Source organism: Aplidium turbinatum, chromosome 5, assembly GCF_918807975.1.
Source record: "Aplidium turbinatum chromosome 5, kaAplTurb1.1, whole genome shotgun sequence".
Classification (NCBI taxonomy): domain Eukaryota; kingdom Metazoa; phylum Chordata; class Ascidiacea; order Aplousobranchia; family Polyclinidae; genus Aplidium; species Aplidium turbinatum.
The window spans coordinates 24,405,795-24,413,082 of NC_137476.1; positions in this window are offsets into that span (position 1 = coordinate 24,405,795).

Here is a 7,288-nt window from a genome sequence, read left to right on the forward strand (position 1 = left end):
TGCTTGTTCATTGTTGATTATTATTGAAAAGCTGTATTTTGGTGACAACACAAGCAGATTACCAGACTATCAAGAAATACGTATGAAAAAACACCATGAATCACAAAAAAATCCATTGAAAAAACGTGTTTGCTTACCTAGACCCTAGAGTAGGCTACGAAGTAGCCTAACTTATAAACAAAAGATAAAGCAAAGGTTTATGAAGTTATGCAGTGTAGCAAATGATGCGTCAAAGATGACAATAACCACAAACAACTCAACGTTGTGCTACTGTATCGACTGCAGTTTTGCATTTGTACACTTTTATGTTTGTTTGTTTTGTTTTATTATCTTTATCCTGCATTGCGGAAAGCGGACTTGAGTGCTATGTATCGTGTACGCCTTCCGACGTACACCTGACCCACGTTGCAGCCGACTGCAATGTTTGTTTCCGGTTGTCTACTCTACTTATGACTTAAATTTGGTACTACCCATTACTCGAAATCGATCACTAGGTAGAGACAATTATCGTAAAGTTTCTTGCCCAGAGAAACAACAGCAAGTGTGGGTGGCTGGAGCCAAACATGCAGGCTCTCGACTGCGAGCCCAACGCGTTAACCACTCGGCCACTTATTCAATACAGTCCAGTACCCTCACATTCAACTTGTAACCTTCAAGTTTAGTTCATCTTCATTGTGACTGGCAGCACTGGTTCAAACACAGACATTGACGTCTCATCGCTTGAACATATATAATATGATTCGCGTAGCATGAAGCTTTCTTTTCGATCAACATACGGTACTTCTGACAGAAGGCCGTGATGTTTCTAACTCTGCTCGCTTCAACACGTGGCGCAATACAAAAATGTACTTTCTGACTTCAACAACCTAGAATCGTTTCAACCATCATCAGTTAGACAGTTAGTATTAGTAGCATTGCACTACCAAAAATGAAAAAAATGTGTTTACACACCAAGATTACTGTGTCCTACTTTATTATATTGTAAAAAACTGCTGGAACAAAGCTCGCCCCGATAACTCAGTTGCCTAACGCGTGACTTCTGGAACGAAGAAGCTTCAAGATCAAGCGGCACTCGTTCGACTCTCGGGGTGTGCGCTTGAGCAACGCACGTGGACTGCTCTCCATTCAACAGTGGCGTCTAATCGATAGAATAATTCCCTGGCAACAAGACTCCAACAATCGGAAACTTCACTCTGCCAATCTCGGCAACCGGGCCTGCGTCAGTGATTCAAAGCCTCTAAAAGTATGCAAAACTGCCCAGGATTAAGCTCTGTATGAAGCTTTTCCAGTCCAAACATAAAAATTCAATCAATCAAAAACAATGGACTTACAAAATTTATTTTTTCGTTACGCATCATTGCTCTTGTACGAAATAATCCATAACGAAAAGAATCAAAAATTAACAAACGTTGTGGCATGAATTAGTGGTGCGAAACCAGGGGCTCCGGACACTTCCTGAGAGTGGGGGGGTAATTTAAGCAGTGGCGAGAACGATGTTTTGACATCGACAGTGAGCTTATTGAATTATCGCATCACATTCTGGGAGGTCGCCCCCAGACCCTCCTTCGCATTACTGAAAGCTTCAGTTTCTTATACAGCGTCTCAGGCGGCATGTTTCGTGCCGAAGGCGCAAAATTTTTGCCTTTCAGCACGATTTAAAATCGAAAAATTATTTCAACGAATCTAAAATAGCGAGCAAAAGCTCTTTAACATTTGCCACATTTTTTGAGGTTTTTAGACAATTTTGACTAGAAGAGGGGCGTAGGCCTACGCAAAAATTTCTCTCTGTATTCTTCCTTAGCTCAAGTCCTCCAAATTTTGTACTTCAGACGCTAAATGGTTAGATTAAAAAGATCAAAAGCGTTAAGGTCAAAGCTTTTTATAACTTAATTTGCAATGGCATGAATAACTTACAACACGATAACCTGTGCCATAACATCCGCAGTGAAAGAAAAGGTTTCAGCATCTAGGGCAGGGCTACTCAACTCATGTTAGCAAAGGTCCATTTATTTATTATGAATATTTCATATGCAACCACGAAAATTAAACAATCAGTAGCCCACGAGCACCGAAACACTTTTCAGTATAGCCTAGTATGTAACACGACTTGGATTTTTGACTGACACAAACAAAGAAATAAAAAAAGGAAAAAATGTATTGTGTTTCTTTGTAGTGTAGCTGTGTGGATTGCACATCAGAGAAGATTAGGGGCATTAGGGGCATTAGGCAAAGCATTAGGGGGTCTGGGGGCGTGAAGCCCCCAGCTCCGTGGATAATCACAAAAAATCGCTTTTCTCTAATGGAAATCTGTTTAAAGAGGCCCTAAAATGTGGCAATGAGGTTATTCTTTCAGAAGCCCGAGATCCACCTTCAACACCCAGAAGGTCCGGATTCGGATCGCGGTCCGCCAGTTGAGTAGCGCTGATCTAGGGTGTAGGGCAGGCCTACATTCAATTCACAAAAAAAAAGCTAAAATGCGTTAACTTTTACAACAACCGAAAATATAAAGACATTGAAACAGTGCAACTGTGGTGGGTTTCGTTCGTGAGTGGTAAAAGCGAAATTAAACAGTTTGTAGCAGTGAGAAACCATGACGTCACACATAGCGCATTGCGATGCATATATTTTTGTGTAGATGACTTGGCGCTGTCTTGCGAGTCGGAGTTTCCAAGCAAAAACCTCAAAAATTGTGCAACAAAATAAAAACATGAAAATAAAACACAAAAGTAAAACAATTATTAAAAATGATATTTTTATCTCTACATTAGTGGGGGGTAATTTTGCATTAGTTACCCCCCCACTCCGATTGGTGGGGGGGTAATCACCCCCGCGGCCTCCCCTCTAACGGAGCCCATGTGCAAAAATAATTAGCCCAGAATCATGGGCGAAACACGTTTCTATCGCTGTCAATTGTTGCTACATTCGACTACCGAGAAACACATGTTTTTGGAAAAGTCTTGATGGCGAGTGTGGAGACTACACCCATATGGTTTGTGTTACACAATGCTCTTTGCATTGATTACGTCATGATGCTCAATGTTTCGCAGAGGCCGCTGGGCGACTGGAAGAGCCCATGTGCGGCTATGCGCTGTGCTGTAGCATTACAAAACAAGAGTAGTTTTTAGGAGGCAGTATTATTAATTTAAACGTGGTAAAGTGGTTAAGGTTTGGCAGTAATTTATGCTTGGGTTAGTGGTAGGGACGGTATATTACGGGACGCGCAACTCCGTTGTTCCTTCAACATTAGAAGGGTCAATTGCCAATTTGACATTTTTTTTACGCTTTACTGCAGGCTTGCTTTCAACTAAAAACCTTAAATTACTTTAAAACCAACTTAACTCTTCTTATATAACCCATAAAAAGTAAAATATTTTGTAAATTGGAAAAAAACGTAACCCTTCTAATGTTGCGGATAAGCCAAAAGCGGATGAAGTTTCGCATCCCTATGTTCTACTATCCCTAGTTAGTGGTTAGTCACATAAAAAACAGATGAAACCAAGCAACCACACGGCATTTAGCATAATATATTAAACTGAACATAAACTATAAACTACAAACGTTTTCGGCCATACACATGTTAGAAAAGACGTTAAGTCTCATAACGTTTGCTATTTTCAAGATAACAAACTGGCAACCCTAATGGAAGCTTTGATGAGAAATATGCAGTATGGTAGTCCAGATTTACTGCATGGAAACAGTTCAGTTTGTTTTTATTTCTGACTATCACAATGAAAAAACAATATATGACAAACGTTATGATATAACGTGCATGATACAAAAGCAGAACCGCCTCTTTAGCTCAGTGGTTATGTCCCCGGGTCAAGATCACGCGACGTTGGTTTGACTCTCGGGGTGTGTGCTTGAGCAACGCATTTCAGGACTGCTCTCTATTCAGCGGCACCTAGTGAATGGAATAATTCCCCGGCAACAACACTTCAACAATCGGAAACTTCACTCTGTCAATCTCGGTAACCGGCCCTGTGTTAAGAGCCTCTACAACAGAGGTTCCCGAATGCAACCTAATTCGTACCCTGAACAGTTTGTACCCTCATTTCGTACCCTGAAAAAATGAAGAAAAAAATTAAAAAAAGCCAAAATAGCAGACGGATCGGAGTTTCCGCTTAACCCTAACTTTAAAATTTTTGCATGAGCTTTGAATTTTACCGACTTTGTCTTTGTTGCAATCAGCGACTTTGGCTTTGTGTTATTTTTTCTCTCGCTCTTTTCAGGGTACGAAACGAGGGTACAAATTGTTCAGGTTCAGGGTATAAATTAGGTTGCACCCGGGATTCCCAATCAGGAGTACCGGTACGAGAATTGAACATCAAGGGGTACGAAGATCCTTGGGCCACAGAGCAGCTTTTCAAACAGATTTGACACACAGTGACACAAGTCACAGAATTTTTCAATTTTTTCGTGCCAAAATCGGATATCAACACGACATTCTGCTGTACCACACTGAAGTAAGGTGGCTATCTTAAGGTCAAGTGATGTCACAATTTTTTGAACTTCGAGAAACAATCAAGTTGTAGTTACAACATCGAAATTCGGTTCTAATCTGGCTGCCTCACTTAATAGTGATGAATTCGTTCAAAGCGTGGCTTATATTGTTGATGTCATGGATCTTCTAAACCAGTTAAACCTGTCGCTTCAAGGTCAACAGATAAATGTGGTTACAGCTTGTGAAAAAATTTAAGCTTTCAAGCAAAACCTACCCTGTGGTCTCTAAGAATTGAAAATGTAAACCTTGCTAATTTTCCTTCTCTTGATAAAATTGCAAATAACTGCTTGGTACAAAACGTCAAAAATGAAGTTATTTTCCATTTGAAGATGCTGGTTGATTCTTTCAATGGTTACATTTCTGCTGACATTGAATTGAATTATTTCCAGCATTGGATTATAAATCCATTTCTTTTTGACTTTACAAAAATGTCGGATGATGATAAGTTGAAGAAGAACATCATCAAAATAAAAAGCTGCTAAAATTTGAAACTGCTATTTGACAAATCAAAGAAGATTTTTGGTGTGTTGCTATGAAAGCCTTCCCAAGTTTTGTTATGGAAGCCATGACAGTGTTAATTCTCCTCTCAACGGATGCAACCTAGTTCGTACCATGAACAGTTCGGACCGTCAGTTTGTACCTTGAAAAGATCGAAAAAAAAATTAAAAAAAGCCGAAGTTGCTGATCGCAATTTCCGCAATCATTTTAAAATTTCCCCCTGAAAAGATCGAGAGAAAAAATAGCTCAAAACCGAAGTCCGCTGATCGCAGTTTCCGCAAACATTTTTCCGCAGTTTCTGCTAACTCTAACCATAGAGTAATCTATGCTCTAACCCTAACCCTTGCTGATCGCAGTTATCGCAAACATTTTTTCCGCAGTTTCCGTCAACCCTTACCCTAATTTTAACCATAGAGTAATCCATGCTCTAACCCTAACCCTTGCTGATTGCAGTTTCCGCAAACATTTTTCCGCAGTTTCCGCTAACCTTTACCCTAACCATAGAGTAATCTATGCTCTAACCCTAACCCTCGCTGATTGCAGTTTCCACAAACATTTTTCCGCAGCTTCCGCTAACCTTTATCCTAACCATAGAGTAATCTATGCTCTAACCCTAACCCTCGCTGATCGCAGTTTCCACAAACATTTTTCCGCAGTTTCCGCAAAGTTTTTCCGCAGTTTTTGCTAACCTTTACCCTAACCATAGAGTAATCTATGCTCTAACCTTCGTTGATCGCAGTTTCCGCAAACATTTTACCGCAGTTTCCGCTAACTGCAGTTTCCGCTTAACCTAACTCTAACCATAGAGTAATCTATGCTTTAACCCTAACCCTCGCTGATCGCAGTTTCCACAAACATTTTTCCGCAGTTTCCTCTTACCCTAACCCTCGAGTTTGTTTCAAATTGTTTAGGGAAACTCCGATCAACGACTTCAGCTTTGTGTTATTAAACTGCGATCAGCGACTTCAGCTTTTTTTAATCTTTTTTCTCGATCTTTTCAGGGTACGAACTGACTGTACGAATGGTTCAAGGTACGAACTAGGTTGCACCCCTTCTCAACAACTTATTAGGCTTACTGTGAAGGTGGCTTTTCAACCATGAGGTATAATATCAAGAATAAAAACAGAAATTGTCTACAACTGGAAGATGATTTACGTGTTGCTTTGAGTAAAATCGAACCATCGTTTGAGCGAATTTTATCAATGAAGCAGCAACAATTGAGGTGTTGCGACTGGCCGACCGTGCCATATTTCAAACTGATTGTCCTGCTTTGGTATCATGCACGTTATAACGTCCGCGTTTTGTCGCTTCTATCTTTTTCTAGACCTTTGCTGTGTTTGTCATATATTGTTTTTTTGTTGTGATTGTCAGAAATAAACACAAACTCACTGAACTGAACAAATATCTCACTGAGAGGTGACAAACAAAATAACTGACATTTAATTTTTTTTTGACTTTTGCATTTTTGTGTTAAATACCGATTTAACGTTCAATTGAACTATAAAAACAATTTAATTTAGCAATGTATATCTAAAAAATCCAATCAGAGTTTTTTGGGGGTACGAAGAATTCTCTGACCTGACAAAGTGGTACAAGCAGCAAAAAAAGTTGGGAACCCCTGAGTCTACAAGTACGGTCATGCGAAACTACCGGGAAAAACCTATCAAGGCTTTGTTAGTCCGAGGACAAAGATTCAAAACCAAACCAACAATCAGTTTAAAATATGGCACGGTTGCAACACCTCAATAAGATTTTTATAAATTTAAAAAAAAAAGAAAAATAAAGGCTAGTGAATTTTTTTTAACAATTTATAATATATATATATATGAGTAAAAAAATAAACAAAAAAGGAAGACAAAAAGACAGTTGCTATGTTGATCGAACTTGGTGAGTTATCAAAAGTGTTGATGGTCTTGAGGGAAACACTCTTTATGCGTTAGCTCATCACGTAAAGCAAGGTAGGCAAAGAAAACCTCTGAAAGAAATCCTACCACGGGCAAAGCCATTTCAGAACGCAACGCACCAGGTCTTGCAAGACTAACGGTAGGCTACCAACTACCTAGTAGCCTACCGGTAGCTGACTTTAAATAAAACCTGTTTTTTCACTTCTTGCAGTCCCATACTTTCTGCACAAGTAGCCATTGTGTTGTAAGAGTGAATTGGGTGCTCTTTCACAATTCGCCCTGTTTGTCAACTGGATGATGATACATCATACGTCACACGCGTTGGAATGGACTATTATAAAGGGTTAGGGTTAGTAACACAGTACACAGTAACATGTTCTTTTAA